At 35.7% G+C, this 25,982-nt stretch overlaps 1 protein-coding gene across 1 annotated transcript in view; it reads left to right on the forward strand.

The window, feature by feature from the left end:
* The window catches only part of LRBA (LPS responsive beige-like anchor protein), a 400,308-nt gene that overhangs the window by 314,804 nt on the left and 59,522 nt on the right, over positions 1-25,982 (forward strand). The gene's annotated exons all lie outside the window — the stretch shown is intronic.

The following is a 25,982-nucleotide window of genomic DNA, read 5'->3' on the forward strand; positions in this document are numbered from 1 at the left end:
TAGTGTCATAGTTAGCTGCAATGCCGTGCAAGTACAAACATTTTGGAACGGAAACTTCTTAAGCTGTTTTCTCTGTCAAAGCTGGTATCTCATTAAACTGCAGTCAGCAGTGTGGACTTGTAGAGCTAGACAAGCTCTAGTTAGCTGTGTTTCTGATATTAGTTTAACTATAACAGCACAGTGCTCTGCAGGGAGCATCATACTGCTGCTTGAGGAAGTGTAGAGTCAGGCTCATGATGATTGTGCACTTTTGCAAAAGCAGTAGGTGGAAATTGATGGAAAAGTTTGCTGCACCCTAGCCCATCTGCTCAGCATCAGCCTCCTGCTAGATGCTCCCTCACATCTGCCAGTTGTTACCCTTTAATTGGAAGTTCAGGTGTAGCCCTTCTGGTTTAAGAAGAGGCCAAACTATAGGCCATCAGTCAAGTAGGAGAATGTATTTGGCAAAACAAATGCAAGCTTTTGACAATCAAGGTCATGCTCACCCCAGTAATAAATGTACTGGGCAGCCAGTTCCTTTGGTCAGATGGGTTGGTCCATCCTTAAATAATCAAGGACTGTGAATTCCTTTTCCACTTTCTCTTTTTAAAGAAATTCAAGCAAACCCAAATCTCTAGGGTTGCAATTTTATTCTCAATCTTTATTAGTTAAAAGGGTGCACATGCTAGCTGCAGCATACCACTTTAAGTATTTACTTGCTGATCTATTGAACTGCATTAGTAAAATTTGTGAGGTATATAGCCAACTGCAGAATGATAGCCAATAAAAGACCAAGTTTTATTTCCTTAGTTCTTTCTCTAATGGCTACAAATATCACATACTTTGCTATTGAAATCGATATAATAGTTCTTGTTTTGAAGCATGAAAGTTCTGTCTAAAGTAAAGGACCATTAGTAAAAAACACCAGAGCTAGAATTTCTCATGCTTGTGCTCACCTGACCATTTCCAGGTTAGTTTAGCTAGTGAAAAAGAGTTTTAGCTGTCTAGCTTGGTTCAATTTGACTGAAATATGTTAGGGAGTCCTCATTTGCTAGTGTCTGTAGCAGCTCTGAGGCATAGTAGCTTTTGGCAGAGGGGAGCTTTAATGAACAACAGAGGGCAGGTATATTTTCCATTAATGTAGCTGCTTTATAGGAGGATATTGGACAGTATCTCTATAGAAAGATGCTGTTTAGGTAACTCAAAGAAGGCTCTAGAACCAAGCTAGCTTGGCTTCTTTCTTTTTGGAAGTAAGTTTCCTTTCTCCATCTTAAATACTAAACTTACAAAACATCTCCAGCATATTAATTACATGTCTATCCTTCTGCATTTTTTTTTCCCTTTTAATTTTGAAATTTTGTTTCCTGTTTTTTTATTTAGGTAGACTAGTATTGTTAATAAAAAGCAACAGCTTGTAAAGCAAGATTAAAGATATTAATACTAGCAGAAATGTAACTGGCATTCAGATAGGTCGCAAACAGACAAAATGCTGCATAAAGGGACATCACATATACTCTTGTGAGGTTGTTCATGTTTGTCCTTGTCCAAATGGATAGGATTTCTCTAAGCTACAGTTTAAGAAGAAATTTTGGATCTGTTCCAAATTAGTTGCTAGTGAGAGTTGAACTGGGCTCATAAAAAAAAAACATGAAAGGTTCAGGCAGCATGCAAATAGTTTAGAGGAAGCTGATTAAAAAATACTAGGAAACTCAAGTGGGTTTAGTTTTGCAATATGTAGAATGAAAGTAGTGTTGGGTGATTCATTTATAATAACAAATACAATATTCTCTGTTGTTTCAAAGAAAGAAAAAACCCAAACAAACAAACAAAAAGCCAACAAGAAAACAAAACAAACCGTGTGTAATTGTTTTAGGGATGTTCCAAACTGTATAACTAGAATAAAACAGTTCAAAGAATCCTGTTTCTAAAAGCATCTAAAAAAACTATTACAAGTGTATAGCAGAAGAGTCTTTAAGGGCGGTGAAGCCTCCTAATTGTTACTGACATTATCTCCTGCCATCTGCTTTCTGAGGCAGAATAAGAACTTTGTAATGGGGATTAGGAATGGATGATGGTGAGAGTGTGCTCCAAGAGTTGCTGGAGTGTTCTCTGCTTTCATAATAAATCACAGAATAACTTTTTTAACACCAGGTTTTTAATATATGTTGCCTGAACTAACATAAATAAACGAAGAATTAAATTTCGCTGCATATTCTGGTAGGGCTATTTTATTTACAGTCAGTTAATTTATTAAATCTTTCTTTAAAGACACTGAAAGTCCATGAAGCAGCCATACTGCAGTGGACATGGATGGCTGCACAGTCAATATCCTCCCTTCAGACTGATGGGAACACATCATGCAGGCACACCCTTGGGCTGTGTATTCACCAGAACTAAGCTATGAATAATTCTATGAATAAACTGCGATTCCTCCTATGGGGCATGTCATTTAACCTTATTATGACTCAGTTTTAGGCCCTTATACCCAAGGTTTAAGCAGTGCGCTGACTTCTGTTGTTTTAGCTACCACTTCAGTATTGTGGTTATGTAAAAGACTGCCATGAGCTAGGCTGTACACTAGAAATGAATAAATCCTGTGTACTCAGGGGTCAGTTTTATTTCTGGCTAGATCAATACAGTATTAGCTCAATTTTATATCCGATCCTGTAAATCCTGCTGACTTTGGTTTGATTTATACACCTTTCTGCTGCAGCATATATAAACATTTTCCTCAGTTTGGTTGAAGTAGTGATGGGCAGGCATGCTAGAGGATCAGATAAAACCACCTGGCAAGCTGGGTCTTGCAGTGGTCTGCCAGATGGCTATCTCTGTTCTACGTAATTTTCCTCACTTCTTTAACAAGAATAAATCCCAATGCAGGAAGAAGGTAAGGAATGTATTCCATGGATATTCCCTGAAGTGAGCCACAGGGATGGATGTATCTTTCTTAATCACATATCTTTGAAAGATTCATCCCTTTTATCATGAAGTTCAGGATATTATTAGGAGTGGGAAAGAAAGTAGGGCAGGGGGTGGGTGGTAAACAACCAAAGTAGTCTTCAGAATTTATATTTGTCAGGGGCCACTTATGAACTGCAATGAAATACTACATACTGTGGCTTTCAAGTCCAAAGATTGCTTTTTACAAGGAGGCCAGAGAAGGTGGTGGCATATAAACAGTGAAAGAGGAGTTTAGTGACAGAAAATTGTAATAGAGGCAGAGAAGCAGAGAATTTCACAAGAAACTAATGTGAAACTACACCGAGGAATCAAGAGTGACTAGATCAGTTCTTCTGGAGCTTTTTATGTCAGTATCTGTAAATACAAAAATGACAGTGATATGGGAGGGACTGATAAATGAAGACAGCTTTAAAATCTCCAGCGATTACATGTGGATCCTGATTCAGGAACCTGGAATGAAATCTTAGTGAGATCTGGTGTCAGCTAGAATATTAACACAACTCCTTTGGTCTCCGCAGAGGACTCATTCCTGCAGTATCTTCTTTTAAAAAATGTGCAATTTTTGTAACAAGTAAGTTGGGAAATGTAAATTTTGAACATAAAACATGTCATGATAGCATAAAAAGCTGGGATTCTCAGTAAAAACCTTTGTGTAATCTTACCAACAGAATGACTGTTTCAGCCTCTTACATGTTTTACATGATGTGAAAACACTAAAAGTGATAAACATACAGTCGTTTAAACAGTTTAAAAACTAAAGCCACCTTGCCAAAACATAGAACTTGCTCTGGGGATACCATGTAGTATGATTATACTAGTACTACCCTCTGAGTGCATTTGCTACTAAGATGAATATGGCCTTTTTTTTTTTCAGATTGTCCTTTGAAATTCCATTTGGGATTCAAAATGTTCAGATCTGTGAAATTAAAATTCTTCTTTTCAGAAGATGTTCTATTTCTGTAATACCTTAGTGTAAAATCATCATGGTCTTCATTCATAGAAGAGGTGACTAAAAGACAAGGCAGTTTTAATATGGTGTTTAAGAACAGAACTGCCCATTTCACTTATCTGATCACTTCATGCATGTTAGCTTTCTATCTTTCAAGCAGTGGGGTGTAAGCAAATTTCAGGAATTTTTAATGTTCTTGGAGTAGGCTGTACATTTGTGACTCAAGGATTAGTAGATAGAGGGTAAAACCTCTTAATTTGGGATGGTGAATGCTTAGTGGTCATGTGCTGACCTTACAGTCATTACATGTTTGAATTCACATCATTCAGTTGTTTTCTTTGGTAGCTGAAGGGCCTTTTTCTACAAAGCCAGCAATAGAAAAACATTAGGAAAGTGTATTTTGGTTGTGAATTCCTTTGGAACTGTGATTCTACATCACCTATTGCTCTGTGGTTTTTAATGAGTTTAGAAATCAACTGCAGATTGCATAGATACATGTTCTTATGTACAACTGAAGTGGTCCTTTCTTCCCTTTTTATAGGGTTTATGGAATAGGACTTAAACTACTCAAAAAACAAAACTCAAACTATACCTGTATGCCATGGATACATTTTTGTTCAGCTTATGCCTTAACTTGTAGCCTCTAACTAAATGATTATATGCTGTTATTTTCCTGCTGTATTCAGTCTACAAAATGAACAGGGCTCACATAGTAAGTTCCTCAGTGTTTGCTTTTACATATATATAGCTTCAAACCCTATTTATTGCACACTGTTTGAACCCTATTCTGAAGACAGAATCCTGCTTGGTCTTCTCTTTAATATTCACTCTGCAGGATCTGAATCATCCACAAGCATTAAGAAGATTACCTTTATATGACCTCCATGTGATGAGGAAATTGTATTATTTCTGTTTTATAAATGCAAAGGAGATTAAAGATGATCTGTCATCCCTGCTAATTATGGGTGTCTGTACTGAAAGTAGTATGAGGTGACATTTTTCAGAGTATTAAACATTCTATGAATTCTGAAAGAAAAGATAAAACGCATTTCATTTGGGTCAGTTCTCGCTTGCTTTGCCATTCAGCCCTACAGATAGTTGTGTTTGTATAACTGGGTATCAAGAATGAGTGGCTAAAATCAGTGTGACAGGGCAGAAACCACTTTGTATTCAATTAAATACTCTCAAAAATACAGATTGACTGATAATTATTTGTAAACAGGATCATATAGCTACCTAAAAATTAGATGGCAGTCCTGTTGCAGGGATGAAATCCAGCTGTCTGGGAAAAGTTGAGTTTAATGCAAAAGTATTTTCTTTCTTAAATGTCTTGATAAATAACATAACCTCTCTCTGTGGAAGAGGAGACATGAAACTTTTCTGTTGTTTTATGGGGTCCCAATGTGCAAAAGACTGAGGGGCTCTGATACAAATCTTACCAGTCTTTCCATGACACAAATAAACATACTCTGGATCTTTATTATTTTTTGTTTGTTTAGATGAAGATAGCAATTTATCTATCTATGTCCAGTATGACTATTCCATGAAATTAGAGGGAAGAGGAAGATTGCTCTGAAGGCCAGTGTGCTAACAAAGTGCATTTCCAAAAAACTGACAAAGATACATATCTGACAAAACTGACAAATGTATAGTTCCATATATATCCAAAATCTGACAAAGGTATATTTCTGATAATTTTAAAGTCATATTTCATCTTGCATATGACATTTCCTGTGTTGTGCTCTTAAACTAAGTGCTCAACTTACTAACCTGTAGTGGATTAGACATACAAGAAAACATAGGTAAATATGGCTTGGTAGGTTTTATTATTATTATTATTTTTGTCCTTACAAAGTATGTGAGGTTGGTTTGTTTTGATGAAATAAGGTGCGAAAGAATTGGTTACATGTTTTCAGAAATTTCAAGAGAGACCAGAAATTAATTTTAGGTGAGAGTGGATGGATGGTTTGGATGGATCTGGATTTGGATGGATGGATCTGGAATTTATCACTCAGAATAAGTAATGCATAACAGGGCAAAAGAGGGTACTCTGAGACTTAGGTTGTCAGTTATGTGTTTTCTTGGATGAAATCTATTTTATTGCTTAGAAGTATTCTATAGGCTTCTGTTAACTGCCACAAACACTGGCAGAACAGAGGAATTGAAAAAAGGTAATGAATCTACCAGACCTTACCTACAAAGGTGAATGTTCCACCAGAAATCACAATACTCTGGAATTCCTGATAGTTTCAGACTTTCAGTTTTGTCAGGAAGACTTTTTTGCCAGCAGTAGCTGAGAGATCAGAACTGGTTTAAAATTTCCAAGGTCTGTTTGGTTCTGCTGCATAAGAAAAGATCTACAGCAGTGACTTTCCAGCACTCTTTTTTCCTGAGACCCCATACAATTTTCTATTGAAAGTGCATTTTCCTGTATAACAAATTTAAGCCAACTGACAGTAAGCCAGGAATTTCCTCGACTATCCTATGTGATCCCTTAGAAGTAGTCCATAGACCAACAGCATCTGCAAACCACAGGTTGAAACCCACTAATTTAAGGATGTGGCAGTAGTTCATTGTTCATGTGTTATTGTTAAAATGAGCATAAGTTCAGTCTTGTGATGAGCTGTCTTTTTGCTGTAAGTAGTGATTATAGTTTTGTAGTGGTATAATTGCTATTCTAATAGAGGTAACTAAGGTTAACAACAGAGATAAGTAAATATCATGGAATTATTTCCTGCCTTTAATCCTGGTGAGATAGCAAATATATGAACAAATCCCAACAAACCTCCAAAATTATTATGCCCTGAAGGAGGGTTTTTGAGCTTTACTAATATAGGACAGATTGCATGTCAGATAAGCCCTAGTAAACATAACTTTCAAGTGATAGTTAGTTTTCACAGGATTACCCTATTAAAACTTGTGCAGTGTTTTGGACATGTAAGGAGCTATAGGATCTTTTATTAACTGTCATTAATTCTAAAGGTTTTACTTGTTGATACTGAATGTGGACCTGCATGACATAGTTGCTTTGGTTGGTTGAAAAATAGTGCTGATTGTAAATTGTGAATGGGTCTGTGGTCTGCGGTCTGCAAAAATAGCTATAATAAATTGTAAGGTGTGTGTTGTGCACATTCATTTTCCAAAGAATTTTCAAGTTGTTCCAGGCCAGAAGTGAGGCCTTTTCTGTTACTGAATAAAAATTGGAGAGGACTATGTGGTTACATCTACAATTGATAGATTACTTCTTTAGCTTGTTGAGATTAGCTTGTTGAGATTGATTATGAAAAAAATAGGCAAGAGAGCAAGTAGATAAAAATTACTAGCAGCACATCTCTAACTTCAGGTTTTGTACTCGCGTATGTGACATGATGGCAATGCCTGCAGACACAGGCTAACTGCTGATTTGTTTGGGGCACATAAATCTGGATGTTGCAAGCGAACAGAATGGATAAGAATGTTGTGCCATCCTCCTGATTAGGCAGTCACCGTCCCAGGCACCGAGCCACTAGACAGCTGTGCAAGAAGTAAACTCAGTTTGATTAGTACAGCACGAGAAATAAATCATCTCGCAGGTGAATATTTACAGCACTTGTGTTGATGCTGTTGCAGAAAGAACAAGTGGTTGTTACTTCCCTAGGAACGAGATTCGGGTCCTAGGAAAGCTGCTGAGCACCTAGCCTCTTGGCAGCAGGTATGGCCATTTTTAGAGCTCCTTCAGAACCTGCAGAGGATAATCAAAACAGCGGTGGCCTGTAATTTACTCAAAAGCATTTCATTATTTAGATGGCTGTGTAATGACCAAATCCAACTGGTATGCAGGTGGTGATCTGGTGGTTTTGAAGCAGATGCAGTTTTATAATGCAGGTTTCAGTTCATATACTGGAATGACTTAAAACAGCTATAATTTTTTTTTTCCTAGCAAGCTATAAATGAGTCCTTGGTTTGCAGTTGTATTCAATTATTTTAAACCTATTTACAATGTATTCTATTGTAAAGCTATGACCTTTGATCTCCAGAATGGGTGCATGTCTTTTGTGGGAAGCAGGAAGTCTTGGGGCAAGTGACACTTGCAGTGCAGTTTATTTTACTTAGACTTTGATTCGCCCCCTCCCCCTGTTTCTAGAACTGAAGACAAATTTCTGTTTCTATTGGATTATAAACAGGTTCTGGATAGCTTCAGCTGCTGCATAGTGCAGTGATATTTTAATTTGCTGGGTAGACATGTTTACTGTGTACTGTGTAGTTTATGAGTGTTACCATAAATGAGGTAATCTTGCATCTTGGTTTCCATGTGTGAAACATTACATGAGCTAATGCAGCTGCACCACTGCTTGCTGAATATTAGTAGACTTTATTTGGACATAAAGTTTATACTGAATTGCTTTAAATATTTGTGCTAAAACTGGTAGTGCTGCTTTTTTAATGTGTTTGATATGACACTGACGGATGCCAAATTTCACAAAGCAATGTAAGAATGTCTGGTGGATTTCTGCTTTGTACCCCATTGTTCTCAGTAATGGAGATTCCACAGTGAAATAAAATTCATGACAAAATTTTTAATTTATGTTCAGTTAGTGTTTCAGGGACTGGTTCTTATTAAGTATACATAGGAACAGTAGCTTCCTAGTGTACTGTAGCAGTCCTAAAAACATGCACATTCTCTCTAAAATCTGGATTTGGAATTTGAAGTGACATGTGGGTTGTGAGAATATAGAGAGTAAAAGTTTATTTCTGCTCGGCTTTTGAAAGAACATGTAAAGATTTTTTTGGTAGTTTAGTTTTGCCTACCAAAATCCGTGAATCATCGTGGGTTTTAGAAATACGATTTTAGCATCTATGGCCATATTATTTTTACTTAATTAAATATATTGCACATTTTCAGTTTTGAAGCTAATTAGGAAGGTGAAAGCTGTAATACACAGCAACTCATAAAATATGTCCGTATATTTTGCTAACTCTAATAGTAACACTTGCATGTAATTTCTTGGGTTTAACTTAATTTATGTTCTTTTTTATAAGTCAGAATAATGGAAATCTGTGTAAAGTACATTTAAAAAGACAAAAATTATTTTTGTGTGATTAAGTACTTAAAAATAAGTACTAAAGAAACAGATATACTTACATATTTTTATAAGCAACTTTGAAGTTAAAAACTCCCACGTATGTGTTTTGGAGATCTCCATCATTATCTCATACTTTTCTCAAAATAGAATCGGAAATTATTGTTGTGCCAAAGGCTAGTTTCGTACATATATATGTCCTTTGCTTCTCACCTTTCATCCCTTAGCAACAGCTTCAGCTTCTCCCAAAAATTCGTTATGATACTTCAACTGAAGAAGCACCACTGCTTTTGGTGGCTGGCAGCATTGGCCAGTGGGCATCCGCTGCCTCACTAGATACAACCAAATGTTGTATTTACCAAATGGATACTAAGGATATGTACTGCCTGGCTTTCTCTTGGTGGGAGTCAATGAACATAGCACCAAAGTCTTATTTCCTTAGAGAACAGAATTAAAATTAAAACCTGAATTCAGTGTTTTAAGTGCTTGTGTTCCTACATGAGTTAAACCCTGCACACAAGTTTTAAACCTACAAATCAGTCTCAGGAGTTTTACAACTGTGTTTGCGTCAGTATTTGAATCTTTCCTTTTTGTGTCCTTTTAGTTTCTTTAATTTTGCTAGTTGTATGATGGGTATTATGGATATTTTTGTTTGTGTGCAAACTATACTTTAACTTCTTAGAGTGTTCCTTAAGTGTAACAATCATTATGATGTGTCTAATGAGAGGAATATAGAGTTATTTTGCACAGTTGGACAAAAAAGACCATATGGCATGGTTTTGATTTTGTTTTGCCAAAATTCAAACTTAGGAATTTTCTAAAGGGGAAGTCTTTAGGATTTAGGTATTAAAAAAGGAGAGTCTTGCTATACTTATGGAATTAATGAAATCCTTTATAACAGAAACAAGTTTTTGAATTCTCACAATCGATAATAGTTGCATTTAATACCCCTGTGTGTGCCGAGATTAATGTAAGTCCTAATGTAAACTTAGTTGCTTGTTTTCATATTTTTATTGATTACGTGCTTTTTACTAGGTGTACTAAACAGTTTGTTTCCCTTGAGAGGTCCAGCAGCTGGAAGTCCTTTGAAAATGTTCGTTAGTATACATCTCACTCAATATAACGTGAACCCCCCACTGTTTTATGTAGAAGGATCTAGGTTATATAGTAGTCTACAAGCCCTTTTTACTTGTAGTTTCCAGTAAACTTTTTTCTTTGAGGTCTCTCCATGTTTATTCTCCAATAAATGAGGCTTTCTCGCTTTAAATTTTGCCACAGTTTGTTTTCCTTTAAGCTGCTGCTCTCAAAATTGTTAGTTTGCAGCAACCTCAACTTTTATAATAGTTTCTAAAGCAATTTTATGATTTTGTGAATAAAAGGCTGAAAACATCATCTTTGAAGCCTCAAATCTTCCTAGGCAAATAAAAATTATACCATATTTTGAAGTCCAAAATTTGTATAAAGTTTTTAAAACTCTTAACTCTTGTATGACTGAAAGGAATGAACTGTGGTTTGGGAGGGTTGGCAGTGTAGCCCCTCTTCTTCCTCCTTCTGGTTTTGTTGTACAAACTTACTGAACCATTGAAGGTTTCTGTGTCTTCCTCCTTATTCCCAGTTTCCGAGATTGTAGTTACTGGTCAGACAGGATTTCTGTGTGACAGAGGATAATGTGTTCTGCTGCATTTACATAGTTAGGCATACTTCATCACTTCTGCTACTGGTAATTGTCCATTCCTAGTCTTTGCTTAATTTGAAGGCTTTTTGCTGTGTGCTTTTGTACTGCCCACGCAAGTTTTGTGCAGAACTAAATACTAAGCGTTGTTTTCTAATGGCAGCATCTAGTAGCAGTGAAATGACTAGAAAACAAATACTAAAACAAAAGGCAGCTGATGAAATATCTATCTATAACCAAGTCAAAAGCTTCTAAGGAAACTTTTTTCTGCAAGCACCTTTATTTTTCCTTTTGTGCATTGGGTGTGATACTGAATTTCTTACATGTATCCTCTGCACAGGACCAGTAAGATAATTGCTATACTTAAAAACAAGCAAAGAACAAAAAAAAAACCAAGCCATAAATTGATTTTAAGAACTTTTTACATTTTAGTATTTCTGTCTTCCAATGTCCAGGAAAATGTTTTAACAACATCCCACCTTTCAATTTTGGGCAGAATCAGATATAGTTATATCAAATATGAAACCATACATTTTTAACTGTTGTCATGTCTTGATAATCATGATTTTTTCCACATAAAAACTTTTATTTTTGCAGGTAAAAAGTGTTTATCATCTTCTCTCTGTCTATGTGTAGACACGAAGTTGAACATCTTCTTTTAAAGTTTTTAGTATTGCCAATAACCATACAGTAGAAATTTCAGAAAAATAAAAAAAATAGGGCTTTTCATACACAATTTGAAGGATAAATCAGTAATTATGCATTTAATTGGCTAATAAATCATAACACATTTCCCTTATTTTCTGTAGTGCTATGCTAAATCTTTGTAATATGGCCTGGTGTATTTTTGTAAAAAAGAAAACAAAATGGCTTGTTTAGTGTACATACAGTGCACGAGTGACATAAATATGTAAAGCCTTCTACAGTGTTTACGATGTTATACGAGAAGTTCCTGTGATTACATGCCTAGGGATTTTATGAATGTACATTTTAAAGGAGGTATTTCTCGTGTATACATTTAGTATGTAAATAACAAGAGGGGAACTTGATCAAGCTAAAATGAATTTACAAAAAAATGCGGAAGAGAACTCTCTGCAATGTGTTTGTGATTCTGACTGTTATAGTATTAATGCTCAGATTTTTATTACTAATTCTGTTATTTTTTAAAGTGGCTATTTAGTTGTGATTTTATTTTTTTTTAATTGGTGAACAGGGGATTGATTTAAATGCTTTAAAACTCGAGGAAGATTTTAGGTAGCAGAATCTCTGCCTGTCATTTCTATTAACATTGCAGGTTACTATACCTCAGTATTTGCAGCTTTTATTTCCTTATGAGTTAGGGTGTGGGATCATTTGATACATTTGTTCTCATTAAGAGACTGAAATTTTCCAGAAATATTTAATGAATAAAATAACATCAACATTGCCACAATGAAATGATGAATACAGACCAGACCAGGTTAGTTACAAAAGAATGAAACATAGACATAGACAAGCCTTTTTCTATGTTGCTTCTTGTCCATGGAAAGGTACCGGTCATTTTATTGTTTGCCTGCATATGAAGAAATTGCAGAGGGTGGTTGTTCCAATAAAAATTGTGATAGCTTACAATGATTCCAATCCAGCATCCTGGTAGCTTTCATTTGTAATGTGAAACAGTTGTGGATATTGCATGTTACAATATCTGATAGTATGCATTAGAACAAGTGGTGAATCCTGACTGTGTCAAAAAGATTTCTAAGCAAGATAGAATTTTTCCATGCATGCATTACCATGTCACCATATCCCTGGAATAGGCTCCCAGTATTGCTATAATAGAAGTTTGTTTTGAAAGAGACAGAAAAAGGTTTTTTTTCAGTCTAAAACTTTACAAGAACTTATTTTATAAAGCAAATTACAACTTTTTTTTTAGGTGGAGTGACAGCAGCAAGATTTGTATTAATATAGAACATTTCCAAACATATTTTAGTATATGTGCATGCAGGCTAAAAGAAGTAATAGAAAACACTCTATTATTACATTTCAGTAGAAAAAATCCACCTGCATGGGCTGGCTGCATAAATGCCCATTACTTTGATGTTCACTTGAATTTACTGACATCCAGGGCGAAAAAAAGTATCTGGAGAATTGAAGGCATTGTAAACTGAGGGGTTAGCAAATGGTCGCTAATATGGCATTAATAAATATTTGGAGGATTCTGCATTAAGATAGATGTACTCAACAAGTACTACTCATCCTCTGTGCCACTGCCTGATTTAAATACAGTAATAATTCCATAGGACCAGTTAAAAAGTTAATTTTACTTCAGATAGTTTTGTAGCAAGCAGGCGTATCCTATCTGTCTGATCCTTGTATGGCAAGAAATCTCTTTTCAGTTTGTCAGAGAAAAAAAAAAACACTTTTCAATTATGACTATTTGTTGTCATCCCAGGTATTTCTTGTAGCAATAATGAAGTAGAAAATAAGACTAAGATAAAATTCTTTCCAATAGGGCTAGCTGTTTTTACTTTGATTCTCACAGTTTTCTTAATCATTTATTTCAAACCCCATGATAGTTGGCAGACATGTAAGTAAATCTGGAACTGAAACCCAAACAATTGATCAAACAAAATAGTTACTCCTTGAATCTTCTTCAATGAAAGTGTAAGGGAAAACACATTCAGTTAGGCATATTACAGAAATGAATGTGGCCTCAGTAATTTATGAGTGTAGGGTAAAAGAAGAGTTTTCTATTAAAAAATACTGTCTACCACAGGCATAAGTGACCAAGTCACATAATCATTCTAATGAACAGTTTGATGAATAACTCTTTTCCATTTGCCCACTATACCAGTCCTGAAATTGTCCCATCACTACCAGTTTATTTTCTATGGACATAATATTGTATTGTGTTGTTACAATAGGATGGAAGAGGAGTGTGAAGAGATTGGGAGTTGATCATTAAGATACACATTTTAAGCAAAGATCAGGTCTGTTCTTTGATTAGCAAGATTGTGGTAACATTTATACATAGTATACTCTTCATTTTGATTGTATTTCTGGTTCAATTTATTCACTTGTGAGCTAGAAGTTCTTGGCAAAGCTGAATATACACATAAATATAAACCACACTGCAAGGATGGGTCCCTCAGAGAGAGAGAAAAAGAGAGAGAGAAGAAAATGATTTAATGCAATAATGATTTTAGCTATACACAGGCATCCCTTTTTTGTCTCGAGTTGTTAAATTACCTGATGTCTGCATGTGTAATTTAAACAAAATTTTGTTCTCTAGTCTTTCTTCCTTCTGAGCTATCTTCTCAAGGAGAAGGATGATGAATGGAAACATAAACATAGCATGAGAATGTGAACTAGTTCCCAAACATTTCAGTGGTTTTTATAAACAACTGGTCATTGTTACCTTTTGCTGGATTACAGTTTCCTTTAGAACAACGGTGCTCTTCAGCTGCATTACAAAGTTGATTCTAAATGTTTTCACATAGTTGCTTAAAGGCTTTAATGTTTAAATAATGGTTATATAATTATACATTGTTTAAACAATTAGCTTTTAAGTCTAGCTATAAGCTCACATTTTATATACATACTACCAAAAATGATAATGAAACTCCATTTTAAAATATTAACTGACCTTGGAGTGAGCAACCATAGCTTAGGGACATGTGTTTCAATTTTAAAATTCAATTTTTAACATGCTCATTTTCATTTTGAGTATGAACAGTTATTTCTGCTCTTCTCTTTGGTCACTGTGTAAGCACAGACATGGTCAGCAGCTAGCTTTTCTCCTTCTGAACCCCATTTTCAGCATTCAGTGTGCATTGTGTGCCCATTTCTCTACGATGGAAAGTGCCAACTTGCATCTCACCCGACTGTGCAGGCACAAAAGGTTGGCTGAAGCTTGAATCAGAGTGCCTTGGAGGGGTGGGATTAACATCATAGCTTGTTAGCTGTCCCCTAAGACATCGTGGCAGATGTTGATTTTCTATTTTGAAACATTCAAAATAACAACAATTCACACAATAAATTAACATACTGCTTAGTATTTTAACTTTGTAAAGTCTCATAATATTTTTAGGTCCACTGTTTTTGCTTAAGTAATGATTTGATTGCCTTTTAAAAATAACATAAAATGGCATTTTTGATCTTCTTGAACCACATTCATATGGTGATTAAATTAGGAAATTTTAGTTGTATAAGTTTAATACAGTAGCAGAAAGGCTAAGGATAAAAAAATCACTCTTTAAAAGTGAAATACATTTCATCTGTTTCATAGGAGCATTTCAGAAACCGTATTTTATAGCTGCACTGTGTTTTAATTTTAGATACTGTACATCTTTAACGACTTTCTAATTTATACAATTTTTGTTTTATTGTCAAAACATTTAATTATATCATGTCTTGAAGGTGTAAAGCTGTCAAATAAATCAGAGGCTCAGTATAAACATTTGGTGAATTGCTTTTGCTACTATACTGTAGTTGTTACTGGGCAGTTAGTGGAACTTTTTTAAAGCATTTACTCAGCAGGTACAGGACAACACTGGTACAATGAATTGCTGATTGCTTGTAAAACAGCAGGTGGTAATGCCCTCACTCTTTGTAATTCTGCTTTGTAAAATAAAGTGGCAAGATAGTGTGGCAGAGAAGGCCACTGTGCAGAGAATATGTTTCCTGCCTAAGGGCTGCTGGAAATTGCCAATCCTATTTCTAATAAAAAAACAAACAAAAATTAAAAAAGCGAATTGTTGCTGTTTTCCATAGCACAAAAATTGAAGTTTTCAGCCAGAGACGAAACGATTTGGCAACACAGGCATGAAAAACAGAAAATGCAAAGACTGGATGTCTTTACGAAGGACTTAGTAGTTGTAGTAAAAAAAAAACCCAACAAACAAAACCAAAACCAAAACAAACAAACAAAAACGCAAACAAACCTCCCCCCCCCCCGTAAGACCAAACAACAAAACCACAACCCCCCCAAAACAAAAGCAAAGTCCAAACCAACAACTTGTAGGTGTCTTTAAAATGTTTAAACTTCATATGAAAAAAAGGCTTCTTTTCTTAACCAATATTTTGTTCCGGTGTTAATACAACCTACGGGCTCCCCAAAGTGGGGTATGGATGAAGTAAATTAGTTCTACTTTGAAGCTTTTCTTTTCTCCCCCTTTCAGGATGAATGGGAAGGCCCTTGAATGAAAGCTGCTTTTCATTAGTGCCACCACATACCTATTTGAAAGGAAGAGCTCTTTTAGCACATACAAACACTGGAGTAAAGGAAAGCTTCCTTTTTCTACCAGAAGACCATCAGCTAAACAGCTCCTAGCTTCTCTTTCCAGTCAGGTGGTTTCCAATCAGAGTTAATTACTCCAGTCATTTATTCTAATCACCCTCTCCGTATGGCCAACAGTACTCTGTCACGGGGTGGCACCGCTTGAAGCCCGTTAGGTTTGAAAGCCACTGCAGGGTACTTGAGGCTCATTAGCGAGGCCTCTCCACGCCGGGCTCTGGATCAGCTCCCCGGTTACCTCCCCGTGCCCCGCCGCCGCTCCCTCCCCTCCTCCGGCCCCGGTTAACCCTTCCCTACCTGCCTGCTTGCCTTTTGCTTGCGCAGGGAAGCGAGAGGCTCGGTGCCTCTCCGGCCGCGCTGGAAGCCGGGCATGCTCCTATTCGCAAACGCCTGAAGTCGCGCCGTTTGTGAAATGCAAAAGCACAAACCAGCTTGTCCTAAAGAAAGTGTAGGATTGAAAATACGGACTTAAAAAAAAAAGTGTTAATTTCCCTTCTGCTCTGTGATAGGTGAACTTCAGGCTTAGGTTATACAGATCGGACTAGGTATCTAAACCACTTGTGTGGTTGTGGTGGGGAGGAACTATGGGGACCTTCGGTATTCCCGGGTAGGATCAGGCCCTTACGGTTATGTACTTGGAGACAAGGACATGGTAGCATCCTCCTTCTGCTGATCTTCCTCTGGATAAGGGAGCTCCATGCCACAGGTATGGGGGTTTATTTAAAAAAGTAATCTATTAGTGTAACCCTTGTCAGTCCAGGAGCGTTGGTTAGAACGTTGAGTAAAACCTTGTAATTTAGTTGTTGCTACTTTAAAACTTCGTGTAACATTGTGTTGGGTTTGGGGGGTTATATTTTTTTTTCTTTAGACTTGTTTTTGAATAACGGGAAGTAATGCCATAGATAGATGCTTGCTTGTTTGCCCTGTAAGCAGCAAGAGCTGTCTCTGGGAGTTTCAGCCTCTGAATTAAATGGCTGTTTGTAAGATAGAATTTAAATACTGGTTTATTGCAGTATATTTTTATTTTATTTCTAAATGTTAGGGGGGTTTAGGCCATCTTCTATGAAGAAAAAATTTATGGTTGATGTAAGGGAAAATGCTAGGCTTTTCTAGCATCTTAGATGGCTTATAACTTGAAAAATTTAATTCATTAAAATGTTAATACCTGATCATATGCTTTTTCAGCAGATAGCCTCTGAACGTTAACAGTATTTATTTCCTACACTGTTCCCACTAACAGGTTGCACCTAACTGCTCTGGTTCATGGCAGAGTAATATAAAGGTTATGAAAAGTTTGCTCTCAACTTGCTACAGAAAGTCTGTTGCACTTGGAGGTGTTTATACCTTGATTTCCTGAGCATGCTCAATATACTCACTGTATCAGTTGTCTTTCTGTGTACAGCTGTCATAGTGGAAAATTGAAACAGGTGTATGTGAAACAAAGGAATCAAATCTCAAAGAAATTAAACTATCTGCAAGAAAGCATTATGAGCAAAACTAATTAAAACTCAACATGCAATACATAGTGAAATGGGAATAAAAAAAGATTTTGCATTTTCTAAGGGTGGACATTTTAAGAAATAAGAAATAAAATAAATATAATTCATTTTCAGTTTGATTTCTTTCAAGCATTGAACCTGACTCCTAAGAGCTATTTGTTCTGTTACAAATTCCAGCGCTAGCCAGGCTGTTCCCAGGGAGCAGGAGGCAGCCCATGGGATACACTGGGACAGGGCGTGACAGTCAAGCTGAGGGCAGTGTCCTCCTTAATCAGAGACTATGGAAGTTCTTGTCCAAGGGTATTTGATAGAAGATGAACCATCCTGAGCACCAGTTTGTCTGGATTCAGACTTCCTGATAGCTTGCCTAGCACGTATGCCAGAACAAGACATTAGATGAGAACCTCCTGGGTTTGGGCAAATTTGCAAAGATACATTTTCCAAATTGTATCTACCACAGATTTGATTTTTTTTTTCTTAAATACTGGATGCAGAAGCTGATAATGTCCTTGATAAATAAATTCTCCCTTTCTCTGTCATTGTTGAAGTCAAATAATGATTCTCCTTTGTCAGTCCAGTTCAATGCCAACTTTAAGGAGTCTGATGTCCTTGCCAAACATACCTTGTAGTGTCATCCTAAGCAACCACTCAGAATACTTTTATAGAAAATCAAGGCTTCATTGTTCATAATAATTGAAAGGAAGCAAATCCTGCATTTATTTATATGTGTTAGCCTGAATGGGTTTTGTATTTGTGCCACGTGATGATACAGTGCTGTTTCCTATGTTTGTACTGTTCGATTTCTTCAGATGTGGTACCATAACTGCCTTTGTAAATCTTGTGTTCTGTTCTCCGAAAGCTCTTGAATGCTTCTTATTCTGTGAATAAGTAGACAAGTCAAAAAGATTGAAGTGACTTGTCTGACTTGCATCTAAACTGTTTTAAATTCCTTGACCTTTTGTCATACCGTTTCTTAAACAAATTTTTCTAGATTTTTTTTTTTCTCCCCAGAACTGGTTTCAAAGACAAATTAGATTAGTCTCTACAACACTTCTAAGATGTTCGCTTGTGCTATTTGCAGTGATTTGAAGACCATGTGTTTGCAAGCATTTCTGTCTCCTCTTACATGCATACTTAATACTTGTTGATCATCACAGTTCTTGTGAATTGCATATACAACTGACACATCAAAGCACAGCATAAATGCTGCAAGCTGTTGAAACAGAGTGCAAAAATAAAGCAACAGTTGACTTCTAGGGCTTACAGAGTAAATCAGAAGGAAGAAATGTATGAGCAGTTTAGATGTAAAATATGTTAAAAAAATCACTAGTTTCTCCCAGTTCGGAGTGTAGTGTGCTGTCATTAACCAGGTGGTGTACATAGGCTTAAACTTTAATTTAAGGATTAAATGGAATGGTTGTACCGAGCCTAATACTTAACAGGAAAGCTGTTTCAAGTGTAGTTTGTCTGTGTTCACATAAACATGATCATGCAACTTCATGTTTGAGATGTTTTCTAAAACTTCATGACCTTCACTGTATTCACTAAGTTTCACCATCTATTGCATTACTATTATGCTAGCTCTGTATTCATCTAGGGTAAGTAAGCTAAACCTCTGTGACTGGCTAAGTGTACTCTAATCATAACAGTTTCCTAAATTTCTGTGTTTGACCTGTTTCTAGCTTCAGTGAATAAGCTTGTTCAGCCTCAAAGGCAAGCAAATTTTACATGGCTTAAAGTTTTGTAGCGCATATTTTGCACCTCTCTCTTAATGGGAAAGAATCTGAAACATAAAAAGGTGACTCACTGTTTACTGTGACAAATGGCCTTTCCGAAGGGTGTAGTACTCTGACCTTTCAGTTTTTCTTTGGCTAATACTTGACATTCGGAAGCAACTGTGATCATGTTGACAAAGCTCAAGGAGATACCACTTCCCTTGGCTTGAAGTATTCAAGTTAGCTGAAGTGTTAGAAGCAGTATACCTGCATTAATCTTCTGAGAGGAAAGATATGTTAGCTTGGCAACACAGGATGCTAGCATGGTTGCTCAGCTTCACTGCTAGGTGAGCTGAATTATAACACAACACTGCATTGTGAAATACAGTCGTATCTTGTGGATTTTGGTGTTTGGTGTTTTGCTGTTTGTTTTTTTTCTTTAACGTAGAACTTCATTTAGGCTAATTTGACTGGGCCAGCTGTCAGCTGTGTGGTTAACAGCCTGTGTTTCCATGGGTAATAGGTTCCAGATCCAGGCTGTCAGTCTGCATGCAAACAAGTGCTGGAGGAACTGGGAAAGGAATTACTGAATTTCAAGGAGGAGGGAGCTTCCTGCCTCCTTTTGGTGCTGTGTTTGAGGATTTTCAAAGGGATTTTCATTCACAGTCTTGGCCGTGGGATGTTGTTGACTCTTCTGGAGGAGAGAATCCTCTGACAATGTAGTAGACATTTTAAATGTGGACAAGAAGTGCAGGGACGGAGTGGAAGGAAGTGGAAATGGTGGAGAAATCAGCAACACCTCCTGGTGTTAAGAATGTGCTTTTAGCCACATTTGTAGTAATAAATGGTTATAGTCTAACTGGTTGTGTTTAGATTTTTTTGTGTATCTCTAGGAACAGACGAATGCAAGCCACATACATTGGTATTACCACACTTATGAATAATGATAGCCATTTGTGTGATTCCACAACTGTAATTAATTATGGCTTTTATATATTCTTTTTCACGTAGGAAAATCTAATAAAGACCTCCTGATTATTTTTTGTTCCTGTCGCAATTATTCTGTATCTTTTCTACCTCTGGCTAAGATGAAATCAAGCAACTAGGAAGGGGCCTTCCTTGGTATGCTTTTCAAAAAGCATCTGTTGGTTTATGGAGTCAGTTGGCTGAAACAGTGATACCCACTCTTATTTTTGAGTAGGGCAGTTAGTGTTATCACAACCATGACCAGTGGAATATGTGAATAAATGAGGTAAGCCAACATGTGAATTTATAGTTCATTAACTCTTGAGCACCAGTTTGCATGCTCAAAGAAAGGGATATACCAGTTACTTGTCTTGTGCGCAAATCAGCTCTTACTCAGTTGTGTGACGTTGTAAGTACACTGGTCTGGGACCCGTGTTGGCTTTATTTAACCTGGTTTCAGTTTCTCTACATTATAGCGTCATCTTCGGAAGTTTGTGGTTCTAAGTCTAGCTCTCCAAATGTTCTCACAGACATATGGTTATGTCTTCTCCTGATGGGTAACTTTGGAGATCCTGCAAGCCGGGATGCTTTACTTCACCTTTCTAAGTTGTTATGAATGCTATGAAGGCTGTGGAATTGCTCACAAGAGTAAAGATAAACATCTGTGTAAACGTTTTCACCATTGGCATCCAAGGTAGATGTGTAAACATTGAAACTTAATGACAAAAATGCCACATTTTTGTGTTTATCTATATACTGTTCATGGTAAGTTGTAGCAATTTTGCCTTAAAACAGTGTTCTCAAGTTTGCAGATCATCATGGATACACTCTTATCATCATGGATATAAGAAATATTTTTTAAGGGTGATCACTCCCTTCATGAAAAGAGTAACTAAGAGCACTCCAAGACAAGTTTTCATATTAATCTGAATCTTTTATTCCTGGCACCTAATGATAGACATTTCAGTTGAGATTAAAGCCAAATTTCAAAGGAAATGTAGCTTTCATTTTATAAAATACATAACAGCTGTCTGACTTGTCCATTTAAACTTCAAAATAACAGTTGTAGACTGAATATAGAAATCACCAAACGATGGAAAAGTGCTCCAGATTTTTAGCTAAACATGCCACTAATTTGTTCTTATTTTGGCAGTAATTACATAAATTCAGGTAGGAGGTTGAGTCATTAAATTGCAAAATATTTTTGTTTACATGCTGCTTATGCAGAATATATCTTGCCACAAAAATTCATTAAGTTACGCTATTACTGTTTTCTTTTTTGTTATTACTTAGTACTTTATTGTTAAATACAGAGAAGTAGGAGGAGCAGAAGAAGGGAAGTTTATCTTCCAGAGGTCTCCTAGGTCTGAGCTTCTCAGATTATTGATACGCTTTGTTCTATAAGATCAGTTGTCTTCAGTAAAGCATCTGAGTTAAACCTTTTTATTAAGATTATACTTTCCAGAATTCTTTTTCCATTTTATCCTGGTGTTGGTAACCAAGTAGAGAAATAATGTAAAATGCTAATTTTGGTTATAAAAGTAATGAAGAATGCAGTGGAAACTCATTCCTGGAACTCACACATTTTAAAAAAAAAAAAAAAAAAAAAAAAAAAAAGGAAAAATTAGATGGTTCTTACAATGTAATCTGTAAAGTAATTGCTCACTTTCTGAAGTATTTCATGTTTAAAACATATTAAAAAGACATTAAATAAAACTACATGCATTTACTTGTAACAGTTGCTTAGCAAGTTAGAAACCTGCATCCACACAGACATTTTTGATTTCTGTTTCATCCTTTTGAAATTTGTATTACCTCATGCAGAACTTGAAATTTTCTCCCTAGTATGTCTGCTGTCCTCTTCCTCCTTCTCCTGGCATCTTCAAGAAAGGCTTGAGTTCAATAGCTCTCTAGTAACTTTTCATACTTTTTTTTTCCTGCGATGTCTACCCATGTGATAAAATAGTGTTGCTGGTGAAAGTGTGGTAATTTACTTTTAAATACTAGTGGTTTCTGAGAAAGCACAAAAGATAAAGCCAGCACTTCAAGAGTTAATATGTTATTAGGAGGACAGGAAATCTGGCAACTATTGCAGAAACTAGACCTAATGGTGCACACAAACAATTTGTCAGTCTTGGTAAATGTGAATAGCTTTCCACAAAGTGGCTGCTTTTGCTTTGTTTGAGCAGCCTAAACTTTTCCTTTTCGGACTTTAAATCTTGGAAGTGAAATGTGATCCACATATTGAATCAAAATAATTTAATTCAAACCATATTTTGATTGGAACAAGGTTGACATGGAAAGAAACTCTAGAATAAAAAAAAAAAAAAGTTGAAAGGACTTTCTATCATATATTTAGCAGGAAAATTTGAAACAGTTCTAATTAGGCTGAAAAAAACAGCCTTCTTCATTGTAACTTACAAAGGTCATATATCAACGTTAAGGCAGCATTACCAACTTGTGTCTGAAAGCCTGCACATGCAAACATAATTCCAGTTGTTTGGGTTTGCTGGTTTGGGGTTTTTGTTAAATGTATGTGCATACACATACTTGCAAGCCAGGGTACGTACTTACTTTAAAGTAGTTACTTGGTCCTGCAGTTATGTGGGTGCTTTGTCATGTGCAAGAAGAGTATTTTCCACGTCAAAATTGTGTTTGTGCTAAAAATGTGTGAAAACTTAATTCATGTTTTTCATACATAAATATTTTTCAAATGGAACGTAAGAAAAGGACATTCAGTTATTTTTAGTATTTCAAAGGAAATTCCTGACTTCAAAGAGGAATTAAAATATGTAGGCCATTAAAAGTAATAGACAATTATTTGTACTTGAGATTTGTAATTCCTTACTTGCCGTTGTAGTGTATTCCTAGGGTTTCTGGGTTTTATTTTATTTTCTTAATTGAGTCAACAGGAAAGTTTATTCATGTATGAGGAGCAATTTTAGTTTCTCATCCAAGTTTCTGCTTCATTTTAACTATATAAACCACATTTTGTATAGGTTGGACTTCTTTTATGTCTTTCAGAGTTACATGCATGCTTTATGCTGTGCTTCCAAGATTACTTTGCTTTAATCAGCATAGGAATAAGGCAAACAAGTCTGTGGTCTGTTTCTGAATAGCTTGGTTATGAATAAATACCTATGCTGGTGAAAAGAAATGCAGTTAATCTTTTCATCTAATTTCAGCATTGGAATATCCTAATCTCAAGCCCAGTATATATTCATTTTTAATAGACATCATTTCATATGAGATATGTCATTGCATAATCTAAACCAGAAAGAAAAGTAGAGGGTAAAAGCCAATGCTAGTCACTTTAAAAATACAAATCTTGATTCCAAGGCTGTGTATTGTTTGTGAAAATATTTTATAATAAATGGTTAGAATTTTTATATTGGAAAAAGGAAAAATCTTTCCAAACCTGCTGATTTTATGTTTTTGTCATTCCGACCATGTTTTACTAAATCATTTGTAGTAGTATTAGACTGATAGTAGTCTTTGGTTGCAAGCACTAAATTAATCTCCATTCATTACTTTCAGAAAACGGAGCAGAAAAAGATGTACATAAAATAATGAATTTCAAAGTCATTTGTGAATATTTACACATATTTAGTGACATCAAATTGTGCATTTGAAAAGTATTTTTGAATAAACTAAAATTTCCATGTATAAGATCAAAGCTTCTGTTTGTTGATGTGTCTGAAGCATTTCTACCTTGGGATTGGAGAAATGGAAGTTACTAATAGGTGTTTGTGTTTGACGTCTGTATACTGTACTTTTTAGCATATCTCAAGTGTTTTAGTCTCTGCCTAATAGATCTCATTAAAGAAACAGATATCAGCCCCAAGACAGTTTGTCAAAGTTAATATGAGTCCCTGTGGACAGAATTGACAATTTGTGTGTGGCTTCATGTGACAGTCTTTTCATGGTCTTGTTTGATCCTTTAACAATTGGGCATTAGTCACTGATTTGTTCTACAATAACTCAATAGGATTGAATATAACTGTATTACACTGGACATTTTAGAAGATTTTCTTGTTTTACACATTTTCCTCAGAGCACACAGTAAATGATGTACTTGGTCTGCTGTGGGAGTGCTATCAATTGATTGGTTTGCTTTAAGAGCAGCATGGGAAGGATGTTAGTATCCCACCGCTGCATGGTGTATTTAACTTGAGCCTTAATGAGCACTGGCTGTCCTGCGTGCTTAAGTAATCCTAAATGCTTAGCATTCCATACCCTTGGCTTAGTTTTGCCAGAGGTAAATGCTAACAGTAGCATTTTTAATTTTTTTTTTTAAAGCCCTCCTTTTAAAGACTAGATAGTTACACAAATTGGAACTTTCCAGGTTCTCAGACATTTGGCTTGATTTTGTTTGGGTTTTTTTGTTTGTTTTGGTTTTTTTTTTTTTTTTAGGGAGAACCTATACTTAAATAGTATATGCCAGTGCAGCTATAAAGTGTATCACATGTCCTGGTACATTGTGGTGTTCTCCTGGGAAGTCTACTTGATTTTTTGATCTTTATACAGACTGTTAACTATTGTTTCTCCATTGATTCTGCCATAGCATAAGCACTTCCCTCCAACCAAGAGCTTAACTGTGAATTTGAAATGCCAGAGAAGATTATCAGTCCTTGAATTTGTGTGCTATGTTTGGAGTGTCCTTCAGGGGCCTGGGTATTGATGATGACTGTAGTAATTTTTTATTTGGTGCTTTTATTTATGATATGGCAAATAAGAAGTAAAATTTAAAATGGCCTAAAATGGGAAAAAAAAAAAAATCTACTTTTGAATCTGTAAAATTACAAGTGTAAAATAATTTTAAATTTGAAAATGAGAAGTAAATTTGGGATGGCTCCCAACCATTTAATGGTAAAACACGCACAAAGGGTGTGTTTTAGTTTTGCTTTTTTTTAAGAAAAAGTCATGTTTAGATATACTGTTAATCTGAGGAGAATTGCAGTGATATTCCTTTAGTTATTCATGTCCAAAACCTTTGTGAGCGTAATCTGACCCATTGCAAATCTAGCTTTTGAAGAAAAGGGAAATATGAACCACCTCTGCACACACTATATACATACGTACAATCACAAGTCCTTAATGCTATTTTTCCTGTCATTAAGTAGTTATAATGATAACAGCATATTCCAGGGTTAATTTTTTTATAGCAGCATAGCAAGAAAATTAATTCCTATGATTGTCATTTGCTGAGCCCTGTAGAATTTTATGGCTGCACATTGTAGTATTATGGACACTCATGAGACTCCTGACTGGTTTTATCTTATTAAACAATTTTGAAATCATTAATTTTTAATGGGCCTGCTTGTGGTTTTTTATAGTTTTAATTGTGTGCCTGTGTCTAAATGTTGTTTTTTTTTTAATTCAAAAAGGAAAAAAAAAAGTAAGAAAGAAAAAATCATGTCTAAGCATATATGTTGTAAGGTATTTCTGTGCGAGAAACCAAAGGGATACTATACTGTGTGGTAATTCATTTTAAAGAATGCTTTCAGCAATTCAGTATCCTAATAAAAATAATAATAATAAAAAAGAATGATATGATGTCAAAGATATGTACAGGTCTTTTCTTGATTGAAAGTTCTAATTAAGTGAATCGAGGAAAAGTAACTGAAATTAGCTGTCAGAAAGTCACATTTAAATGAGTGATGATCTGGTGTGGCAGTAAACATTTAAATGATATAAATTGCCATTTAAGTGTATGGTTTAATGTTTGTCATGCATTAATATGACATGAGACTGCAGTGACAATCAAGCAGCTTGCTCTAATTTGAACATATTTAGGGCTTTTGTGTGGAGTGCACCACACAAATTAAGACAATTGCTGGTTTTATGTGTCAATTTAAATGTTGTTTTCAGGCATCGGTTAATGAAACAAACCCATCATTTTAGTG

The sequence above is a fragment of the Pezoporus wallicus genome, unplaced genomic scaffold (assembly GCF_028554395.1).
Source record: "Pezoporus wallicus isolate ANWC-B61680 ecotype Strahan unplaced genomic scaffold, APGP_CSIRO_Pwel_v1 contig_7178, whole genome shotgun sequence".
Classification (NCBI taxonomy): Eukaryota; Metazoa; Chordata; class Aves; order Psittaciformes; family Psittacidae; genus Pezoporus; species Pezoporus wallicus.